The sequence below is a fragment of the Neopsephotus bourkii genome, unplaced genomic scaffold, assembly GCF_033783945.1.
Source record: "Neopsephotus bourkii isolate Nb327-2 ecotype Australia unplaced genomic scaffold, CSIRO-AGI_Nbou_v1 NB_1749, whole genome shotgun sequence".
Classification (NCBI taxonomy): domain Eukaryota; kingdom Metazoa; phylum Chordata; class Aves; order Psittaciformes; family Psittacidae; genus Neopsephotus; species Neopsephotus bourkii.
Genome location: NW_026902223.1, coordinates 7,346,448 through 7,370,659, shown reverse-complemented (window position 1 = coordinate 7,370,659; position 24,212 = coordinate 7,346,448). Strand labels below are relative to the sequence as shown.

Here is a 24,212-nt window from a genome sequence, read left to right as displayed (position 1 = left end):
GATATCATCTGGAAACAAAGAGGCTTGCAAACCTATTGCAGACAAATTTTGGTATAATGAGAATAAATGGAACTGAAGCACACAGCTTCACAGGGCTTATTTTTTCCCCTTCCTTTCTCTCCTTATGTTCCATGCAGCAGTCGTTTCAGTGGGAAACAGGTGGAAGAAAAATTGAGTTTTCACTCCATTCATTTCTAATTACTGCTTTTTATCTCTAATGGGTGTGAAATGCTTAATCTTTGAACTACGGTGTCAAAATACATTTGCAAGATAGATCAAATTAAAATAATTCCACCCCTTTTTTTTTTTCGTGCAGCATAGTAATTGTGCTGGTTTATTTATATATCATGGCCAAATTAATATTTCATCTCTTGTGCTGTGTTCACATCCCAAATGACCATGTGCTGGGTAGAAGGAGAGGATGGAATAGCGGAAGGTGTGCTGTAGTTCTGGGTTTGGTGATGCTCTCCTTGCGTCTCCTGATGCAAGAGATGGCAAATGAATGATGTGGGACCAGGCTAACTGTACTGACGTGTGCTGGGTGCTCTGTTTGCATAGTTAGATGGTGTCAAACAAGACTGATGGCACAAGTGTGGACTTTGGAAGATAAACTGAAATGCAACCAGAACTGGCCCAAACTCTGTTACTAAAGTGCAGGATGCTGCTAATAAGTGGAGATGTGTCTGGAAAATGTACATAAAATTTATAGTCTGTTTTATTTGCATTTATATCTGTGATCTTGGTTCAAATTTTACATGGTAATGAGCCAAAGTCAAATCTAGATGTGGTTGTGAGTTGGACCATGTTTTAGGTCAAACTTAGACACAGGTACCTGGGTCACAGAGTGGTATTTAAGCACAGTTACCAGCAAAACATAGAGGTTTAAGAGGTTTGTTTGTAAGTCAGATGCAGTCTTGGCCTGACCATGTGTCCTTCCCAAGAGCCCAGTGGCCCAGGCAGGACATGGCTGTGGAAATTACAGTGCTTTTTCATGCAAGAAGCATCGAGGGACAGTACTTCTCCTTTTCATTCTGTCTGGAGATGCAAAGTGCCTCCTTTTTCACTTCAATTTCCTAGGGCCTTTCTGGGTTTTCCTCATTTCATTTCTGCTTTGAGGCTGCATTTGGGAAGCCTCCGATAGGTGCTGCTCTGCAATTGTTTGCTTTTTGTTTCCTATCCCAGCCCAAGCAGGAGCTTTTGGTCAGTGGGGCCAAGAAGTGTCCACCCTTTGTTACCGCTGCCCTCCAAGGCCCCTCAGTAACCACTGCCAGAGAAAGCTGGCCCCCAAGGCTTGAATTACAGTGAAGCCATGGATAGAAAATACACCATGAAATTTTATGGCTCCTGCAAAGGGGCTGCCATCTGCTTTTTCTTTTTGCCCCCCCCTTTTTCTTTCTTTATGGCCATTCCACAGTCTATTAAACCATTACTGTCTGCTCCCCCACTTCCCACCAAGGTCTGTGTCCATTTCAAAACACAACACTTTGGATTTCAAAGCAGCCCTTGGGAATTCTCCAGATCATTCAGGCTGCACAGACCTTTACTGATCCTTCTTTTTGTCCTAACTGAAGTCTATTTGTTCACATCCATAGGTACATATTGCTCTCAGCCCCTTGGCCCCTCTCCTCCACTTGCTCTTTCTTCGTATGCAAGAAAATTATGCTGAGCATGAATTGCTGAGTCTGACTGTGCCTTGATGGTTCTGCATAGAGGGATACTCTGAGGTTGCAGCCTGAATGATGCTCGTCCTGCTATGGGAGGCAAAGGCTGCAGGTACTGGGCTGCTTTGCAAAGCCAGCCACAAGGCTAGAGGCACTTTCCACCTGAAGACTTGGCTGGCTCCAAACATCAAGCATGAGTCCAGAATCCTCTGTCTCTGCTTGCTCTCTTGCACTGCTGCTATTGTACCTCCTTGCTGTCGTACAAAGAGGGAACTGAATTCCACTTGTTTCTGGAAATGGCTTTTGCACATGTTGCAAGGCTGGCTGTGTCTTGTGACTGGAGGGGGTTCCTTGCCTTTCAACATCTGGGTAGGTTTCATATCTCTATCCCTCCCAGGTTTTCTTTCTGGAAGGTGGAACAAAACCCCTTCAGCTGTAACAGGTGGGCCCTTAGGAGAACACACAGAGACCGCTGGGTACCCGGCATTGTGCTGCAGGAACATGGGCAGACAGATCCTGATTCCCCCCTTACACTGCTCCACCTCTAAACCCAATCAGCTTTCCATAGTAAATGCATCTCTGCAACATGTGAATGGATTGGAAAGGGGTTGCAGGTGCCAGGGTGGGTGGGTTTGCCTTTGATTACAAAATAGCTCTCCTGTGGTCATTGTTAAAAGGCACAGATTTATGTCAAGGTGATGGTTTGCTTCATCCCATCTCCCTTTCTGCTAGTCCTGCACTGCACAGCCATAGGTACCTGGCCAGCAGTGATGCTCTGGTTACAACACGAGTAAAGCTGCTTTGTACCACTTCTTTGTACCACAGATGGCTCAGCTACACCCTGCCTTCAGTGAGTTACGCTCCGTAGTTATTTCAGGATGCTGCATGATGGTTTAGGGCCACCTGCAGCATCTCGGGGAGGAGAAGAGCTGCGGTGCTTACCCAGCCAAAATGAAACTGCGAGTATTTCATCTCTGAGCTGTGCAAACGGGGCTCTGTACAAGCATCTTGTCGCAAGCTCCGCTTCCTCCGTGGCTCCTCCTTTCTACCCGCAATTCCTCTCCTTTTTGCGGCACGGATCCGTGTCTAGGGTCCGGAGAGCTGAGTAACCACTAGAGGGAGATGATAATGACTCTTGATATTGGTAATTTTCATGTTATCTGTAACAAACAGCAGTTACCCTTTGCAGCTGCACAGCTGGAATGAGGGTAAGGTCACTCATTGAGACCTTTCCCTATCTGGAGAGGGAAGCTGAGCCAGGGTTGCTGGATCCTTATTTTGGGAGCATCTTTGGGGTTTTATTAATAGAAATTACACCTCCTCACTCTAGCACTCTGTGCTTGAGCCCCAAATGCCACACTTGGTTGACACCTCCATTTAGTTTAAGTGGGAGTTGTTCCTGTTGTCCTCTGAAAAGCTATATGATATATGGGACTAAACTGCTGGTTTTCAGCTTTTCCACCTGGAACAGAAACAGTTTGGGGAGCATTTGTAGTCATGGGCAGCGTGCAAGGGTGCTCATCCCTGATTTAAGCTGGAATTCAGGTTTTATCTTTAAGATAAAGGCTAGTCTGTGATGACAGTGGTTAACAGGTAATTTGAAAACTGAAACTAGAATGATAAATACTTCCCATCGCAAAACATGGATCTTAGTTGGGAGTACATGGAAACACTCATGAACATTGGTTTGAAATGAGTTCATATGATTAAAATGAAGGAAATAATCATTTCCAGTGTGTTCCTCTCAGACACGGATTTTCTTTCCTTCTCTTTTTTTCCCGTCTTTCTCCTGTGATTAAAAGAAAAGGAAGAAAGGGGAAGAAAAGCTTAAAGCAACCGAGTGTGTGTGACAGGAGGATTGTTGAAAACTGAGGCAGTTTCTTGGTTTGAAACAATGTCAGAATTTTCATTACTGGAGCTTTGTTTCAGAAAGAAACCCCAAACCCTGAGCAAACCAAAACCTCATGTGCAAACTGTCAGATTCTTTCAGAAGCTATTTTTCACTTGAAAGCACTTGCTCACAGAAAGCATTTTGCCCAGCTTTATTACGAACACAAAAGCTGCACCTAATTGGTTTATATGTTGACAGGCATCTTATTACTGAGAATAACAGTGTGTGTGTATCCCACTCTCAGCCACCGCGCAGGAGGGAAGGGCTGGCCCCTGTCATCTACCATTGCTGCTGGGAGAGGAGGCAGCAGGTTTGGTGGCTTTTCTCCCTTTTCCATTGCAAATCAGCTGTTTGTGAGTGTAACCTGGATGCTGGCAATGACAGTGTGATGGGATGGTGTTTTGTGCCTGTGCCTTCAGGTCTCATTGCGGTCCAGCTGGGACATCAGGTGTCCTGTTGGACACTGGACCAGCCGTGGCGCTGGAGGTGCGCAGAGCCCAGAGGCACCATGCTGCCTTGATGCTCGTGGTGCTCCTCTCTTTATGCATGGTCAGAGTTGACACCCTGCATGCTATAATCCTCAATACGGATGAAATGGAAGTGTATGGACTGAGGGGAATGACTTTGTGCTGGTTGAGGGATCCCATGAGGCACCAGAGGAAGTTCTTAATTAAACATTAAGGGGCATTTCCAGAAGAGCCTGCACAAGGAAGGCAGTGGAGACCTCAACAGCTTCAGCACTTTCAAAAGCCTCTTGGCCCCTCTCTGAATCCCTGCTCTCTCCCAGGGTCTGGAAACCCCTGCTTGGTGGTAGCTTGGTGGCCCAGTGCAACCTCCAGCTTGGAGTGAATTAGAGCTGGTGAAAACCCATGGCACGAGGGCTGGCTCCTGAGCACAAGGGGGTTTCTCCAAGTCCCTGGAAGGTTTTGCTGCCCTCCCGTGCCAGCTCTGCACAGAATTCCTGCCTCCTGGTCCATTTCACCCCCCTCCCCAGCCCCAAATGATGAACATCATGGGGGGAACGGAAGGGTTATGTGGTAGTTAATAGCATCAAAAGGCCATCAAACGGCTGAGAGGTAGATGATAAATGTGTTTGTGTTAAATGTTATTGCCATTGGAGAGTTCTTTTCCTTGGGCCTTATTTGTGGAATCCTAAGAGCTGCTGCATGTTAAATATATATAGGAAATAGAAAAACTAGAGAGCAGCATAAAGGCACTTGCAGCAGTTGCACATAAACTCAGGACCCTCTCTGGACTGGGAATTCGCTCCGAACCTAACTTCTGACACATGAAAGCCCCAGAGGCTCGCTCTTGCTAGAAGCTGTGGTGTAAACTATGAATTCAGATTAATCCTATACTCAAAGCGGTGCAAAAAGGAATCCAGGGACTGCTTGTTAGCTACAGGGATTGGGCATTTTTAATTAAAACCTACTCTCTGATAGGAGACAAAGCCTTTGGCTTTGCTTGGGTGGGGAGATCAGTGTTTGGCATTGATGGCAAGCTGCAGCAGCAATGTGTCTGGGTGAGGCAGCGGATCAGCCATGGGAATGGCCACCTCTGCATGGCTGGGACCAGAGCCAAGGGACTATTTTGTGTGAGCACCCCATGCTTGTAGGGCTGGATCTGAAGGGTGGCCTGAACTGATCCCCCCATATGGATGGGTTTCCTTGTGTGGGGAAAAGCTGGCTCTATTGGCCTGAGTTTCCATCAGTGCGTAGATACAGTCTTGAAGCAGAGCCTCCTTCAGCCCCTAGTCTCTTGGAAGTCCACAGACACAGAGCTCTCCCCTCTGCATCTGCCCAGGTTGCTGTTTCCCTGCCTGCGTTGCATGTTATTAACATCTGTCAGCTCTGGTTAGTCTTTAATTGCTCTTGGGGCTCAGCATCGGGAGGAAAAGCATGGCTAAATTGCATGTGAAGTGACTGCAGGACTGAGCAGAGGAGTCAGTGCACTCAGAGACAAAGAGGTTGAGCTGAGGAACGCTCTAACTTATCTGTAACAGAGAATTTAGCAGGTGGTAGGTCCATAGCTTATATTCCTTCTTGGTCTGTTTTGATCCATTGGCCCAGAGGCCTGGGGTGGTCCTCCCTGTGCAGACTGGGAAAGCTACAGGGCAAAGCCAAATCCCTTCTTTAGGCAGTAATTTTTCTTTCAACCCAAAGCATCCGTCTCTTTTCATGATGTCCTGCCCAGTTAATGCCATCCAGAACAGACACTTGAAAATCTGCAGCACCAGCAGGCACCAGGGAACAAACGGGTTGTGTGAGAAGAGGGACTGAAGCCACCAATGGATTGTCAGCCCCTTGAGAGCTCAGGGAAAATGCAGGGCTCTCTTGCAAAGCTGGGATGTGCTGCAAATGTGTCCTGCTTTGCAAAAGAATACTTGCTCCATTCTCCAATGTGGGAGAGGGAAATGCCTCCTAGGGCAGAGAGGAATAGCTTCTGGAGAAAGAAGAAAGATGGGTTTTGTTTAGAAAGGGATGGGAAATGTCACAGGGCAGAACAGGATTTACAGCCAGGCAGTTCTCTGCTTCCTGAGACCAGGCACACAAGTTAAAATGCTCTGCACGTGGCTGTCTTCACTGTGTGTGTAAATGAGAGGAATCAGCAGGAATCTTACCTGGAAGTGTGTGCTGGCACAGCCTGGAGCCCACACGATGACATTCAGATGAGCAGCGGAAGGGGCTGTCAAAACAAATAGGTGTTTCTGCATCCCAGTGAAGACTGACACTGCCCAGCTCCAAAGCCAAAAATGATCCAGGGGAGATGTACAGCTATGACCACCTCGAGCACCTGCAGCATGGGGACTCTTTTAGTGCAAACCCCAAGCCTTCTGTTTGTAAGGTACATGTATGTGTGTATGTATTTGCTGGCATATGCTCAACTGCACAATGAAGACATGTTGTGCTGCTTATGCCTGTTATCCTTTAAGCCCCCGAGCATGTCCACTGCCAGTCAGACACATCTCTGAGCAGGAGAGAACATGCTCTGGCAGAGCACTTGCGTTTCATAAAGTGATGGATTTTCACACCAGGCTCACATGTGCTTGTCAGCCTTTCCACAGTGCTGGAGCACGCGTGGTGCTGCCAATGCCACGTGGCGTTCCCAAGGCTGTGGCATCCTTTAAGTGTGGCCTTGATGTAATAACGAAGCTTGCCAAGGATTTTGCTGCTGAAGGGGTAGGAAAAACACGCTTCCCACAAAACCAGGGCTTCGACTGAAACTCGAATTCCCACCAGGAAAAACCAGCGCCTTTCACTTGGGGTTTAGTGAAACATTTCATTTCCCAAATGGAATGGAAAAACTTCAGTTCAGGGGTAATTCGTGTTTACTCCCTGACCTGAAATATGTCCCTGAGGACATGGCTTTGCTGCTGTGAGATCTGAGCAGGACACAGAGCAGGGGCAGCATCACCTGTATGGGTGCAGTTTGAGGCTGAACTGACAAGAGGCAGTGAAGTGGAAACTGCAGTTTTTAAGCTGACTTAGGTATTATTAAAGCATCAAACATATTTGCAGGATAGGAATAATGTCCAACTTTGATTGGAATTGTTTACTTGGTAAGATGGTGTATGCATGTATGAGTTTATAGCAGTGAAAAGTGCCCTTAACATCACAGGAGATCTATGCTACAAGGACCTTGCATCTCTCCTAATGCTAACCTCGAGGAGTGAAACAAGAGGATGTTTTCCTGCAGGCTGCTAAGGGGAATGCTACCCTGGAAAATGTTTAATTTTAGGTGTTGAAATTCAGCTATTTCCTGTGCTATACATTTGTGTGACACATACATGACATAACTGAAACTTCTGGAAAGTCTTAGAACATTACTCCCCCCCTCCCCAGTGTCATACAAATTGGAAAGCTGTTTGGAAAGTCGCTTTCAATAGTGTGTGGGATGTGAAATTCATGGATGCACATATAAAATCCTTGTTGGTGAAGCCTAGGTGTTCCTCAGCTATTTCTCGTTGTGGTCAAATAGTGCCTTACACCAAGGCTCTATTTGTGTGGCTGAGACCTTGCCTATAAATCAGTGATCAAACCGGGCCCTTGGTGCAAAGGAGTGTTTCTTCTTTGCTCATTGCCACTGACAATATATTCACTGTGATTCCTGCTTGAGTACAGGCCCAACTGTGCTCTCTGGTTAGGCTGTTAATTAGACCCCTGGTATCTGTTTAGATTATTAATGGAGCTGAAAGACTGTTTTAAAGGAACATTAGATATAGCTGGAAAGATCGCTTTGGGGGATGGAGGATGCTGCAAGTGTGGGTCACGTCTTCTGCTTTGCTGTGCTGAGCTGGGGAGGTGTTTCTTTAGAAATCACAGAATGGTTTGGGTTGGAAAGGACCTTAAGATCATCCAGTTCCAACCCCTGCCATGGGCAGGGACACCTCACATTAGACCATGTCACCCAAGGCTCTGTCCAGCCTGGACTTGAACACTGCCAGGGATGGAGCATTCACCACTTCTTTGGGCACCCTGTGCCAGTGCCTCACCACCCTCACTGTAAAGAACTTCTGCCTTATATCTAACCTGAACTTCCCCCATTTCTGTTTGAACCCATCTGCTGTACCAGGGGTCTGATGGGGTGAAACGGCTCCCTGCGTGCATGGTGATGGGAGAAGTAGCTTCTCAGGGGAATCAGTCCTAGATGGAAAAGAGGAGCATGTGAGAGACAAAACCTTTGAGTAGGCAATAGCTGACAGGGAAATGGAGCTGGATTTTATACAGCCTGCTTTCAAAATAGAGCATTTCAGGTAATTCCAACAAAATTAAACATTCCTTTTTGACTTTAACTAGCCCAAAAGGAAATGTTCCATTTTGATTCGCTGGATGAACAATTCAATTTAGTTGCAGGGAGGAAAAAGAAAGATTTTCCCATGACATAGTTCAGCTTTGTAGAAATCTTATTTTCTATCAGAAAAAAAGCCCCAACTCCAGTAGAAAGCTCCCTGCTGACTCCTGGTGCAACCTGTTCTGAACAGTGGGACTGGCTTTTGCATCGTGCAAGGCTTACCCTTTCCCTTTGATCAGCACTGATTCACTTCCTACCAGTGGGTGCTCCGCCGCCCAGAACACTCCATTCTATGCTCTTTCACTCATTGCTGCTCTTTGTTTTGAGGACAGTTGCTGTAAGCTTTTAGCATCCCAGTGGGCATGGAGAAAGGCTCTTTTTACAAGTTCTCACTTGGCCTGAAATGAGTCTGGCTCTTCTTTCACAGGGGCTCACCCTGAAGGAAAAACACAGCTTTTTCTGACCCGGTGCCCCCAGAGTTATCTTTGTTTGGACTGCACAGTGTGCCTTTATCAGGCTGCGGGCAGACTGTGCCACCTCTGCTCACACACGTGATGTGGGGCAGCAGGAGGCACGCTCAGTGCTGAGCAAGGATAAAATGTCTGTTCATCACCAGCAAAAAAGGACCTTCCTTTCTCAGTGACCTGAAAGAAAAGCATGGCTGTACCCCTGGCACTGCTGCCTCAGGGGTGGCGCTGGCTCTCACTACCCCAGGGCTGCTGTGGGTTCCGGGGTGGGTTTGGGTGGTGGGCACATTCACAGGCAGTAGAAGAAAAGGGTTGGATATGAGCAGAAAGGGTGTATTTGGGTATATTTGTCACCTGCCGCTCCCTTGCCTTGTTCTTGGTATCGTGTTTGAATGGGGGTGCTTATACCTTCGACCCCATGGTAGGTGCAGACCAAAGTCAATCACAGCCCCCAGCATCAGCTCTGTGCTGCAGCTGGGGAGTGTTTGTCTCCAGTGGTGCTCTTGGAAGCAAATGGACTTGCACAGCCCTCATCCGTGGATGTCAGGTTGGCAGAGTGAGTGGCCATCTGTGTCCACCACTGGGGTTGCAGGATGCAGAAGGGGGCCTGCAGCTGGGCGCTGCTCTCAGAGCATCATGTGAGTGACAACCATGAGCTTGCCCAGCATGAGGCCTCTCCCAAGGCAGCATCAGCAGCCCAGCAGGAATATTTAAGGTCCAGAGGGTACCACTGGCTCCCCACAGCCCCATAAACATGGGAGAGAGGTAACGGGAGTAGAGTGGCTTGGGCACAGGTCTAAGCTGCATTTAGCAAGTTGTCTGTGGCTTTTCAAACTGAGGGGTCCAAACTATGTGTATGCAGTCTTAAGATGAGCAGCAAAGGAAAACACAGGGAAAGCTGGAAAGTTTCAAACCAGCCTCTTTGGTTGCTTTTAATAAAATAGGCCCCACATTTTCCTCCTGTACTTACATTTTTCACCTCTGTGATGAGGTTTTGTTAAAAAAGGAAGAATCTGGTTTTGTTCTGGGGCAATGAAGAACTGAGCTTTGGGGTTTGTTTTTCCTTTCTTTGCTTAAAATTGGTTTATTCTAGGGACCCGCTGCAAAGCAAGCCCCAAATAGCATCACATCTAGACAAGGTTTAGAGAGTGCCAAGATCCCTGAGCTATTTTAATGTTCAGATCTGAAGAGGAGTCCTGCCTTTGCTTCTCAGCCTTTTCTTTTATTAGGCCAGGCTTTTCTGTGCTTAGAATGAAAGAAAAACCACGAGCAGGTTTTGTGGGGAGAAGGGAGTGAAGATATTAATAGAAATGTGGTTTTGGTCTGACACAATGTGCTGCAGCCTATGGGTGTATTGTGAACTGTCTTAAGATATAATAGGAAATAAATTGCTTATTGGGGTGCTTCTGAGCACTAACAGGCGGTCTGGTTGTTTTGGAGACTGATGGGACTATTCCAAGGGCAGCTCTTATCAGGAAGGGGAGGCTGTTACAGCAAACACTGGGTTTCTTGTCTGTCCAGAGTGCACATCCCTTGCAGCTAAATTAACAGTACAAATTGTCCTGGTCATGAATTGAAGGACACTGACCTGGGAGGTGGTGTTTACAGCACGCGGGCATCTCTCCAAGGCCTCGCAGGCGGAGATGTTTGGGCTTGTTTTGCCTGTGAGTAAATAGCTTTCTCCTCTTTGACCCCTTCCTGAGGGCCCAGCGGCTTCACCCTGACTTCTTCTCCTTGACTTTATCTTTTCAGTTCAGGAATCCCTGCCTCTGACCCCTTTTTATCAGAGAATGTTTTCCCAAGTTTGTTCTGCGTTGGGCAAGAACCGCACAAGTTATCTCTGAGCCAGTGCGATGGCCAAAGCACTGATTTAAACCCACGTGTTTCCAAAACAAGCCTTTTGTTTATCTCGCTTCTGTGTTGCCCGTGTTACCCTCCTGATCACAACTAGAAGGCTTCGTGCCAAAATACCTTGAGCAACTTGCTGTATGAAACGTTGCCTTTTAGAAGCAAGGTGTGATTTTAAGGGAATAACAGCCGGATCTCAGGGAACAGCCAGGCTGACCTCTTTTACTGTCAATAACACGATTTTGAGTTGAAATGGGACTGGTAAAGGTTGTCAGTAGCAAGTTGGAAGAGAGAAGGTCGAGTGTAAAGAAATCCCAGCAGGTTTATTTGGCAATGTCTAATCAAACCTACCCTTTGCCCCAGCTCTCCCAGGACAGGCTGTGGATGGACTTCAACCTGCAAAGAGAGTCCTGGGGGCACCACTTTTAGTTCCTATTTTTTGATTTGCAGGGAACTTGCTGATATTTCAGCAATAATTTGACATGAAGGAGGGCCCTTTGTCAGCATTTGGAATGCAGGCAGTGAACTAGAGTTTCAGTTGATTTCCAGGGTTTTTGGGTGTTTTTCCTGCTCCTTGCTAAAGGGAGATTTATTGAGAGCTAGAATTGCTTCTCTGAGCCAGATTGAAGATGGCTGATTTCCCTGACCACTGTCACAGCATGGCAGTAGTGTTTGTGGCCTTCTACCTTAGATTCCACCATTCAAGTTTTAGGAGGTGGTCTTTGGCATCAGCCCATCTCACATTTGTACCCCCACATCTGCTTTACCTGCTCTGCTTCCTCCATTCAGTGCCTGCAACAAAAACACCAAGAAATGAACCTTACTTTTGGAGTCTTGGTTGGAACCTTCCTTACACATGGAGTCCACCCAGCACCCTGCTGGGTTTGCAGAGCATGGCAGCCTTTGCCCCCAGCAAGTGACAATGCAATGGCATGCGCTTCATGTGGCTGGTCTTGCCCTCATTCCAGTGCATTGCTGTGACTTTCATGCTGAACCTCCTTTGCCCACGGTGAAGAACACCCACAGCAAAAGCTGGGCACGCAGCAGGGAGCAGGGCATGGGTCTGCCCTGGCATCCTTGACTTGGACACAGGCTGTACTGTGGCATTGTCACTGCCACAGGACTTGCGTCTCCAGGGCCACACATGGAGCAGGGAAGAGGCAGGGCTGCTCCAGCTGCTGTTTCCCTTGGCAGAGGCTCTGCCTGTTTGTTTGTCCTCCCTATTGTTTGTGCACAAGAAGCCACAGGGTAGGCTAGGGAGAGCTCTGTCAGCCATGGGCACATACATCAGCCGTGGGGATGCTGTATCGGGGCTCTCCTGGCATCAGGTGGGCAGGAGCGCTTGCTCCAGAATGCCATTCCACGCCAGATGTGCTGATGGTGATCAGATGGAGACCTGGTGGAAAAGTGCAGAGCTCACGTGGGGAGAGCTGCGTTTGTTTACTCCAAGGCTGAATTCAATCCTCTGCTGCTTGCTCCTCCTGTTGAACAGGCTTGTAACGCTCTCCCCAAACACCATAAGTAGGTCAGCCTGAGGAGAGGGCCTTGTTCAGCATCCAGATGTCTGTCTTCTTTTTTCCTTGTTTTATTTTCTTTTTTCAAAGCTGAATCCTTTATTTAAACTTTCCACAGAAGCCTGGAAAAAACAAAGACCTGGATGTGTTTCAAAACCCTAAAGTCCTTTGCCTAAACACCTTTCAGCCATGTATCATAAATACATCACCTCTGTGGGTAAGAAGAGATGTCTCTTTTTTATGTGGTGCCTCGAGCATAGATACTCAAGAGGTGATGTTGGGTCCAGGCCATGAATGGGCAATAGGCTGCAGATCTGTATGAGAAGTTTGAATATGAAAGCAATTGCTTGCAAATCACTTAAGAGGCAATTCCTCCCCTATGGATGGATCTGAATCTGGGCATGGTCCTCTCATCCCCAGCTCTTTGCCCTCCTTGGGGATATGCCTGGTTTCTGCATTGGTGTGTGAGCACAAAATGATTGGAGTGTAGGGATAGGGCCTCAGTTCAAACCCTGACCTCTCAAGCTTCTCTAAATGTAATCTCTCAGCCTGTTCCCAACCCCTGAGTGGTTGCATGTTCTGTTGGTGAGAAAACCCTAAACCCCAGGGGGGGGGGCTGACAAAGATGGAGGTCAGGGATGGGAGCCGGGTGGTGGTAAGTAAGGATGTTATGAAGCACATTCTCATAATGTAATCTGGCCAGTGAGAGGGAGAATGAATCAATGTCACCTTGAGTAAGCATGGGGATCAGCCTGACCACATTCCTGAGATAGCTGCGTGAAGATCTGACAGTTATTCATGGGAGACTTAAAACAGAGTCCAGAGCCCAAGCTCAGGAGCAGTGGGAACATGAGTATGTTCAAGGTCATCACAGGAGGTTGCAAAAGAGAAGGTCAGATGTGGTTCCACAAATGCAGAGCAGCTCAGGTTAATTCTTCTGTCGTGTCCATGTCTATGAAAGGCCATTGGCAGCAGTTTGCCCTGCAGAGCAGAATGTGCTTGTCTCCAGGGATCATCTGATGGAAGATGGGCAGGATCTGCCATGATTCTGGGAAGAGAGTAGTCTCTTAGTGTTCTTTGCATGGTGCCAAGCACTTGCTTTGCAGCTAAACCTTCATGGTGCTGTTTTACTGGAGAACACCTTCTGTTTCAGTAAAGGGGATAAGGAGCATCACGTCCACATCACCTCCCATAAGGGCTATCAGTTAAAGCCCATGGTTCAGTCCCAGTTGAAAGGGCTGATAAATACCCTTTGCTCTGCTAATCAAAGTCCTCTCAGCCCCACTAAATGCTTCCAGAGTCCCTTATTGCTTATGGAGGTAGGGGGAAAGCCCAGCCCATTTCTAATTGCCATATTTGAGTCTTGTGCAGGCAGAGATGCATTCCATATGGCATCAGGATCCAAGCTGCCCGGCTTGGCACAGCCAGGCAGTTGATGGGAAAATGATACGTTTAATTGTATGGATGCCATAGTACTGGAGTCACTTGCTTAACCCTGGAGTTGTAAATAAATGCAGAATATAAGGAATATACAGTTGGCTGGGGATGATTCAGAGTATTCGTTGTGACGCGTTGGAGAGGAAGCATATGAAGGAGGTTCTCATTTTCAGGCTGCACATGACATATCTGAGCTGGTTGTAAATTTGCTAGGTTTGGTTTATGGAGATTTCAGCCAGCTGAAAACTCAGCCCCATGTTATGAAATGGGATTCCAGAGTCTCTTCTTTACTTTCAAGGAAGCCCTTTTTGATGTGTGGAATTGGACTACAAAGCCCAAGTGAGGGAGAGCTGCCCTGTGCCCAGAGCTGGTTCCTTGCTCTGCTTGTAGTCAATGCAATGTCCTTAGTTTTCCCTAAAAATCCCATGTTTTGATCAACTCCTGCTGCTGCTGGAAATGGCTGCAGTGCATCCCACATCAGAGCTACATCCTTCTGTCTTGCAGGCTTCTTCTCATGCTCTGTATATCTGTGTTTGCTCCTACCCCTCCACACACAGCACTGTAGCACCTACCTGCTGGTGTTATCTCTGGCAGTGCCTACTGAAGGCAGAGAACAGACTCATCATGGAAGGTACCTATATATATAGGTATAGGTGGAAATCAAAGTCCATGTGATGGGGCAGGCACCCTGCTGTGCTTGCATACTATAAAGCAGCACTTTGTAAAGGCACAGAGATGACTTTAAGCATGGGAACAAAGCTGTCAAACCCAGCCTACATCTGACTGCCAATAGCCAGCACTGCTGCACATTGGTTGAGGGTTTCCCAGACAGATGTGGGGCTCATGTCCAGCCTTTCTGGAGCTGACATGCAGCCAGTACCACTGTGATACACTTGTGGTAAGGCCAGCACTTACCCAAAGTGTTGGATCTACCACAGACATACTGTTTGTTGGTTGGCACAAGCCTTGCTAGTCATCAGACTGGCTGGAGATGCTAAACATCTGCTCCAATTGGGAATCCTGGAAAACCAAAACATAGGTAAGCCCTCTCTCCTTCCACACTAAAACTTCTAGGGAGGAATGGCCAAGGAAACCTGAAAAGAATTCGTCTTCCCAAAACTGCTGCTTCTGCCAGACAAAGATGTAAAATGCCTAGCGAAAGCAGAAATGTGGTTATCTGCAACCCACAGTAATTCCAGCTTGGTTTCTAAGAGTGATTTGTTTGAGCTCTGGAGTGTGAGGTTTAACTTCCAAGCTGTTTATTGCCCTAAATACTCCTGATAATCTGTACCAACATCTTAACCCAGGTTTTCTTAGTCTTGAGACAATTAACAGCCTTGACTCTCACCAGCAGTGACAGTAGAAATGGTTTGCTCTGACTTAAGGCTGATTACTCTCAGGTCACTCCAAAGCATCCTCTCTATCAGAAGTGGATCAGGAGCTTACGAGGGATTTTAAACGTGCATCGCAGCATGCACTGTTAGCTCCATGAGCTGCACTCTTCATTATTCATATTCAGCTGCAGGCCTTACCAGTTGGTGACACAGAAGGTATCCTGGTATCCAAAATCTGGGCTAAATACGGCACAGGAAGCAAGACAACCATGCCTGGGAGTGATTTATCTCCTTATATCTGACTTCTTGAGGGACCAGGGCTTCTGACAATAATATCAGAGACCCACCTTCTCTTCTGCTACCAAGCACTTTGTATTCATCTACCTGGATTCGTTCTGCTCTAGATCCTCGAGGCTGCTCCCTGGGAATAGTGTATGACATGGCTCTTGTTCATTCCCTTTCGGAAGTCCTCCCATTTGGTTCCGACGCTAGTTAATATTTCATTTTGCATTTTCATAGCCAGGCACTTATAGACATTAATTATTAAATGGCCACATTTCTTGAAATGAATGTATAGATGCAGATGGCTGGGGGGGCGGTGTTCTAAAGGGGGTGTTCACTGATCGGGATCTGCTGCTGCTTCCGACTTTCAGATAAAAATCTCAAAGGCCCCTTTTTCCATTCAGTATTTTCAAAGCCTCGCTTTCTTGTTCAGTGCAGGGTGGCACCTTCAGAAGCACCCAGTGTTGATCTAACCTTGTTCTCACCGCAGTCCCTAGCAAAATAGGTCTGAGCCATTTCGAAAGCTCTCCCCTTGTCCCCCCCCCCTCCATTCCAGTATTATAGCAATATTCCCAAGCTTTTAAGTGCAGCTCCATCAGGCCAGCAGGTAAAGCTTGCTTTTTAGCCTCATTTCTATTAATTTGGAGCAAATCTCTAGCCTCAGCAGAGGTTCTCTGGAGGCACAAGGTATATGAAACAAAGTATAATTTTCTCCAGCTAAGGATTTTGTCTTTGCCCCTATCCCATCAGATGTCTTGGGCCCAGGTGATGAACACAGGAGTGGGCGGTGGGATGAGCATTGTTCAATGTAGGTTCAATGTTCAACGTGTGTGAATGTGTGTAAGAGGGTAAGAGGAGGCTGGGGGTGAAGGGGACCCATCAGTGAGATGGGAAATCTCAGCACACCAGCATCAAAAGGCAGGAGATCTGAATATTGCCCTCAAATACAAACTGTGACTGCTATGATGCCTCTTTTGGAGGGTTGGGTGCGCAGTTGAGGTTCCTTACTCTCTGCAGAGGCTGGACCATGGCTCCCTCTGTCATCAGTGGAGGGGCAGCTGCCAGTCTGACACAGCCTCATAGCACCAGCTGCAATGTATATGCCACGTACCACTAGTAAAATACTTTTGCTTTGAAGAAAGGCAGCTTCACTTCCTCTTAATAATTGATATTACTCAGATCTTTGAGACTGAGAGAAAGCAAACCAGCCTTGTGAACCTGCCTCCTCTCTAAACTAAAGCTCCTCTCCTCCCACTGTGACATTTCCCCTTGGCTCTCCATCGAACCTCAAGGGATATTGCCTTTATAACCACAGAGATCTTGTACCTTGTAGTTGGAAAGAATGTGAACCTTCTGGGGAGCGGATCAGGGCAGGTCCTGGTCGCTGAAGGAGACACCTCAGAAGCTTTCCTGGAATACCGAGTTCACCACGAGCAGTCAACCTCCCTTCATTAGTTCGCAACAAGATTGAGCAGGGTGGATTTGTGCTCATGGGTGGAGCTGGAAGAAAGTAATAAGCTCTTCTTAATGAAGAGCTCGCTTTGGTTTGCTGTGTCTGGCAGACTGTTTTCATCTTTTGTACTTCTGGTAGCTGGCATCCCAGGCAAGGCTGAAGGACTTCAGTTTGGGAGTGGTAGGCATGCACTCCATTTGCTGCCTACCACTGGCAGAGGATCAAGGCTTGGAATTTTCATTACACTTGCTTCGCCTGCCAGAAAGAAGCACTTTGATTTAATTCTGGTGGCTTCTTGTTCAATGCCAAGCTTGGAACGTGATGCTCTGATGTCTTCCAGCTTCTTAGAGTAACCACAACGTCCCGCCGAGGAAATATATATTTATACAACAGAGGAATTGCATTTAAGTATGGAGTCACTTTATTAACAACAATCGCACACCATGCTATAGGTGGATCTTATGGTTTGGAATATAAGACTGGCTCCTTTCGTAATCCTATGTACCAAGCCCAGATATGATCAGAAATTCATGATTCTTCAGTAACTATTCTTGGAAGGCTCATCTTGTTAAAAAGCAGTCACCATGTCGCTATCCCTGGAAGAGGATAAGGGATGCTAACAGAGCTGATCAAATACTTTCTGGCATAAATGTCCTTTAAGAAGGAAGATTGTGCTTTTGACAAGATGACATTTTCCTACAGAAAGCATCTGCTCGCCTCAGAATGTTGTTTTCTTGCCAAAAGAATACCTCAAAACCCAATTGTATTATTTTTTTGGACAAAAATCCAAAAGCTTGGGGGGTTTGGCAGCAGATTTTAAGGATTCAACTGAAAAAAAAACCCAAAAGTTTTTGTTTTTCCAAAATCCAAGAGGCCCAAACATTATTTTTTATTTTTTTTTAGTTTTGTTTTAAAATTAAGGAAAAATGTGGCCATATTTTCCATGTGCTGGAGGGGACCCTCTTTCAAACCAGCCCTAGATGCTCACAAGAAAATGAGTGTTAGTGGGTACTTAACTACAGCAAAGCTCTGCATAAATCATGTGCAAGGGCAGAAGCTGTTGCCAGGAGTGCAGCCAAAATCCAAACCTTTTGCAGATTCATTGGATTTTGTTTTGGGTTAAAGCTTTTCCATTTCTCATACCAATGCTCAAGCAGTCGCATTGTCTCCCATTCCTCTCAATGTCATCAGAAGAGAATGGCACTGGTCCTCTTTAGTATGAATGTCTTCATACTAAAAGTGTTCTGTGGGGCATGATGGGCTGAAGGGAGCATTGAAGAGGGGACCCCAGGACCCTGGCAATGAAAAGGAGAGAAGGAAGATGTGGAAAAGGGCCTCACATTTAAAATGAGACTGAGGGATTAGGACTTCTGTCTGAACGTTTTCTGCCCTGGGATATGGGAGGACATGTGGGAACCCGCACAGGATGTGCAATTACTAGAAGCTAACCTGCAAGCTTCTTTCTTGCAGCTCTGAGACAATCTGAGCTGATCAAATATGGGAGGAACAGATGAAATAGGAGGCAGAAAGAATGCTGAAAATGTTTGTGGCCGTGAGATGTGCGAGCCCTATCAAGAATGAAACATCTGGTACGTGCACTGCCTTTCCCATTCGTTTTGTATGGAGTGTTATATTATACCACAGTATTAATGTATTAATATATTAATAGAATGTCAACATTTATATATAATACAATTAGTGGTTTAATATAAAAGTCAAAATGAAATGAATCAACATGACATTTGAAACAAAATCCTTTTACACTGTTGAAATGAAATAGCCTTATGGGAGAGGTTTTACCCACCCTGCTCCCCCTTCCACTCCTGCTTGGTTGCCAGCTGTTTCATTCCAGATGTGGCGGTCAGACTTCTTTTGATTCAATGGCCACATTTGATAAGAAGGTTGGCTTAGCACTGACCACTGAATGTGGTCACGTCCTTAGGGAAGCATGCGTAGCTCTTGCTTGATCTCAGCTTATTAAGCAAATAGATCAGAGATGTCTTGTTTCCTCTGTTGCCATATGGCTAGCCCATACCTTAGATGGGAGACAGGTAGCGCCCGGATTTCCTCTTGCTAATTGCTGATCCAGAAAGATCAAACACAATTTTACGCATTATTCCTTTTCTTTCCTGACCCCATGCCCCTAATTTCTTCCCAAAACTTCCATTTGTATTTTTGTGGTTAAAACGTTTCCTGTCTCTTCCATTCACCATGAAATCCCATCTAGAAATCCACTCTGAGCTTACAAGCCCATCCTAGAGTGTCTGTTCCCATCCCATGGTATGGGCTTGTACTCTGCTGTTTCAGCAGCGATGAAATCACATGCCCGGGGCAACCCTTTAGCTCTGCTCTGGCCTTCCTTCCTTTTACTTTCTTCACTACTTGGACCATGACTTGAAGGTTGTATTAATTTGTTCTGGTTAATAGAAAATCTCATGCAGTCCAGACATGATTTTGTTTTCCAAATGCTTCTTCTTGGGAAATGCAAACCAGGAAAAGATAAAGACTTTCCCCTCTCTAAGAGGCCAATATGGGATATGTTACAGCCTAGAATTGCTGGGTGGGAGGCTAGGGAACACAGGCAAAGAATTAAAGACCACTCTTTCACAGCAAAATGATAATATAGAGCTATAGTTCTAGACACACTTTTATGCATATGTGTATTTATCAGGAGCCCAGCTCACTTTTCATTTGCACTTTGTTTCCCCACAAGATCCCAAGGGAATGAATCCAAGGGTACCATGGTGTACAGGAGGAACTCCAGACTTTTATTTATTATTATTTACTATTATTTATTATTATATTTATTAAACATCTATTAAGGCTGCCCATCCTGTAATTTCAACAGTTTTTCATATTCCTACACACACACCACCACTTATTTAGGGATCTGGGAAGTGCAGCCCTGTTTGGGATGTACCACAAAAGACATGGGGTTATCACATTTCTGCACAACAGAAAATAGCCCCCATTGACCCTACACAAGTAGCAGCTAAGAGTGCACTTGAAAACAAGAGCATTGCTCTTAACGCTGTCTGCTCTGCTGTTGACATCATTTTCACCAAACCCCAATTCAGTAGAACCCACCCTTGAAGCATCCATCGCATCATGTCCAGCACTTGGTGAAAGATGTACAGAGACTTGTCTATGGAGCGTGAGGTTCATGCGCATGGCTCTTGGGGCTTCATGAGTATGGCCATTCCTTGCCCTGGGAGCTCTGCAGCCAGTCTGGGGAGCCCCAAGTTTTGGGTGCCTGACGCTTGGGATTTGAATCCACTATGTCCAGTATTCCAGTGCATGCAGGAAGCATTTCATTTAAACCTTATTTCTGGTGACAACCTCCAGGCAGATTTTCCTGGATGTGTCCTCTTCTGTTTGGGAGCACCAGAGCTTCAGTGTGCTGTCGTTAAGGCTGATAGCTTCTGTGCACAGCAGCCATATCCCATGAGCACACACACACACTACTCGCCATACACAGAGGTGGAGCAGTGATGGCGATGCCTCTTGGGGGAGTTAGACTCATCGCCTGCAAGCTATACAGTGCAAGCACAGACATTTCCAGCTGGGAAATCCCAGACATAAGTATGATGAAAGTGCTTGTGAGCACTCCTGCTCTGCTCTGCACCAGGAGCACAATCCCTTTGGCATGGGCATGGTTTTCACTGAACTGTCTTATTTATTTGTATTAGGAGCACAATTTCTTCTAGGTCAAAGCTATTTGAGTGAGGTCTCAAATTCGTACCGTTCAGCCCCCCCAGCTGACTGTAATTACATTTGCATATATTATATACGGATATAGAGGGATTTAATCAAAATGTAGCTGCCAAATGGAGACCCAGTGAGTGTATGTTCATCAGAAAATCATTCTTAAAGCCCTTCCAGGTTGGCAAACTTTGCTTCAGAATTAAAAGTGAGATTTTTCATTATCCCATTGAATATTTTCAGTTATTTCAGATGCAAGAGCCAAAAAGAATAAATCAGTGCCAGCTTGCAGAAATATGAGTTGGTAGAAGGGTTGTTATTATTTATTGCATTGCAGGGAAGGATCTTGGGGGGGGGTTTATCTTGATGGGTGAGTTTCAGGAACATGAGCTCTGTAACAGAAGGGTGGAGGGAAAGGCATTCACATTCAAGGCACTGCTCCACTTTCCCCACATCAGATTTGATTTCTATAGAAGGACAAATGGAGGAAAAACTGAAGAGCTTTCTGCAATTGGAGCTGCAGAGAGTTGTGGTTCAGATTCACCTCTTGGGGACTTGTCCCAGTCCCTCAGCTCTCTGCTCAACCCCAGACCATGGCGAATAGGTGTTGGCTCTCAGATAATACATGGGGCCACAGTGTAACTGACTGCAGACACCTTGGCATATTGCAGAGAGACAGATACGGTGTTTTACTTGTGTCTTGCTTTTGGTTCAGGTAGGTTGTATCTGTAACACCTAGAAGAGTGTCTTACCATACATCCTCGCCATAGCTAGGGAACATCTAGAGCAGAGGAGAAAAGATGGGAAGTGAATCCCTTGGTGAGACTAAATCAAGACAAATCACATTTATGGTTTCACTTAAACGCTTGTTTGCCAAATCTTTCTCACCAGGGCTGGATGCAAAGAGAAAGATGCAAAAGAAATGCAGTAAAATTAATAGAATTCTCCATAGGAAAGGGAGGCAAATGGATGAGTCTTGTATGGACTCTGGTATAGGTATATCTATTTATTAGAGCTAATGGTGCAGTACTGTGGTGTCAATGGTGGAATGGCAGGTGGACATGTGGGCTGGTGTATGTGCCTATCTGAGCATGCTAACAGCAGATACTTCACCCATAAACAGGATATGTGAATTCAGCTGTGGTAATCTTTCAGCAGTAACAAATACAATTTTATAAACAAGATAGGGATGCAAGATTCTCTTAGGGGAGGTTGTTGATTCCTTTCATGAAAGATAATGAAAGCCACAAGCACAGAAACCGTACGATAAGCAAAGAAATGCGCTGAGTTGGCTCCAAAGTAGGTTCAGATTAGAGCTATCTGGGTACAATAGATCTCACAAGAAACCTAAAATGTCTGAGAAGCAAATATTTCTCCCCAGCAGTGGTAAATCTTGTAGCACTAGATATTATGTGTACATGAGTATCATTACAAGTAGCACAGAAAATCCCTCTTTGTGGTACCTTTCGGTGGTACCTTTTGTAAAGTGAGATGCAGGAGGAGGCATGCAGGAATAATAGATACTTGCCCTCGATTAAACTAAGAAGTTAGATGAGCTAAAAGGCACGAAACTCCTAATTCTGCAGTGCTGGAGGCTCTGTGGGGGTTGCTTCACTTTGCTTCTCCCACTGTTTTTCATCCCTTTGCACTTCTTCAAGGGCCCTGCCTGGCCAAGCTGAGACAATCTTGCTTTCCTGATCTTAACAGTTAATCTTTAATTAAGCCATGGACTGTTTTGGTCATTAATGTAATGTAGCAGGCAGGGAGTTAAGCCTCATAAAAACTCCATCCCAGCTCTGACAGATCACGCTGAACCTCAGGGGAGCATCTATGGAAATGGGTGCTCCCATGGGAACATGATTCCCCCGGAGGCTGACCAACCGCCGGGCTGTGGGTTCCCACATCCCTCCTTAGGGAAGGTTTTCCTAGAGCAACTAGTCTGGTCAATTTGTGATTATTCAAGTTTGTTGGGGCCTGGCCAAAGCCTTATTGAATAAGAACCGCCTCAGAGGATTGTGGGGCAGACCCAAAGCTGAATGCAATTACCAGCTTATTTCTAAATGAATATTTTGTTAGGGGTTGGGGATAGGATTTGCTTTCACCCACTTTCCTTCACTGCACACACCACTGGTCTGGGCTTTTTTCAGCCTTGGAGCGTGCTTCAGGTTTTACTGCGTGTGTCTGAGATTGGTAAAACCTGTGAAAGTTGGGATTGTTTAAAATCAGAGCAAAGAGGAAAAAAAAAGGGGGGGAGGAGAAATAGCTGGGAATGGGTGAACGTCATCTAAATAGCAGTAAAACTGTTAAATCTATTTGCATTTCACACCCAATAATTTTAGACTCCACCTCGAGAGCACTGCTTGAAAGTCAGCACTTTTAATTGTCCAGTAAATTTCCTTTCAGACAGCTGCTTCATAAACTGCCATTGCCTGCACAGTGAGAAAAAACAGATAACTGATTTATCTGAGGATGGAGACCACAACGGCCATTCGTGTGTCACTGCTTCCCCCCTCTGTTTCACTTAAATCAGCGCGTGAGGGCATTTGGTTATAGCTCTGCAATCTGTCCTCAGACACTCAGCACCACCAACCTGCTCAGCTGAGATGGCTCCTGACCACCACGACATGGAATGGTCCCTGGAAGGTCCATAGCCCACCCTGCCCTCTGTGTCCTGCTGCACCGGTAAATCACTGTCTGCTGGGCTAGGAATTAGGCAGGCTTATACCTAATATACCATAAAGTAATGGCTTATCGCTCAATTCTGAGTTATGTCCCATCTATTTAGCTTGACATTGGTTTCTTGGAGGTCTAAGAACATGACCAACAACATGGTAGTTGTTTTGGGGGGGTTTTAGTGCCCTTTCTTATTTAAAGAAAAAAAAATCTGGGCTTTTTTTTATATATTTTTTTTCAGATTTTTGGAGCAGTTTTGGGACTTTTCAGTGTCCTCAAAAATGGGCACAGAAAGCAGCAGTCTGGTTCGATTTGCACAACAGTTTCAAGGAAAGTTGACTCTGGCCACTGCTGCTTCTTATGTCCCATTTCAGACTCTTGTGGACTTGTATCTCTTGATTTGCAAACAGTTCATTTCTTCATCCCTCTTGCTTTCTCATTGTCTTGTCTGACTCTGCCATTGCCACCTTTCCTGTCCCTGTTGAAGCAGATCACCTCAGCTTGTCCCAGGTTCTCCACTGTTACCTAGTGATAAACATTAAGAGCTTGTTTGGTAGCAAGGTAAAAATGAGATCAGATCAGCAGAAGGAAATGTTGACCAGATGTGGAAATAACTTTTTAGCTATTCCAGTGGCAGATGTTTCATCTGAAATCTCCATGACTTCCATGAAGAATTCAGGGAGCTCTTTATCTCCAGAATTCGGGGTTGTGTTTTGGCTTTTGTTTCAATCCCTCAAACTTTAAAGAGGAAAGAACAAATGGAAGAAGTAGCTTTACAGCCGATTTGGATAAGCTTCCCTGGTGCCAACCCTTCATTCACCAAAACTGAGAGGAAAGTAGGCAATCTTTAGCACCAAGGGCCGAGGGCACCTTTTGGTGCTCCCATCCAGCTTCTCCATTTTCATCTCTCCTCACCCAGCAACCAACCCCAATCACAGCTACCAGTTTTATTCCAAGTTGTTGTATCTTTGAGTGTAGACAAAGGGTAAATCCTGCTCCCAGGGATTCCTGGCAAGACAGAAACAATTGCACACCAGGGTCTGGGACAAGAGGCATAGTGGTGAGTCAAGGTCAATGTAAGTGGCCTCAAGCATCTTCTCAAAGTGAGATGAAGCAATAAGAAGCATCAGGACTGGGAAGCCAAAAGCTGGGAGGGAGA

The 24,212-nt window shown here is 46.0% G+C and overlaps 1 long non-coding RNA gene across 3 annotated transcripts in view; it reads left to right on the top strand.

Annotated features, from left to right (window-relative positions):
- The window catches only part of LOC133225092 (uncharacterized), a 97,600-nt gene that overhangs the window by 21,709 nt on the left and 51,679 nt on the right, over positions 1-24,212 (top strand). The window contains exon 3 of one of the 3 annotated variants that reach the window (XR_009729020.1): positions 20,028-20,514. The exons of 1 other annotated variant lie outside the window; for it this stretch is intronic. This is a non-coding gene — a long non-coding RNA (uncharacterized LOC133225092). Of the gene's footprint in view, positions 1-20,023; positions 20,515-24,212 lie in introns of those variants that run through there. One more of the 3 variants, XR_009729019.1, reaches the window with a different exon arrangement.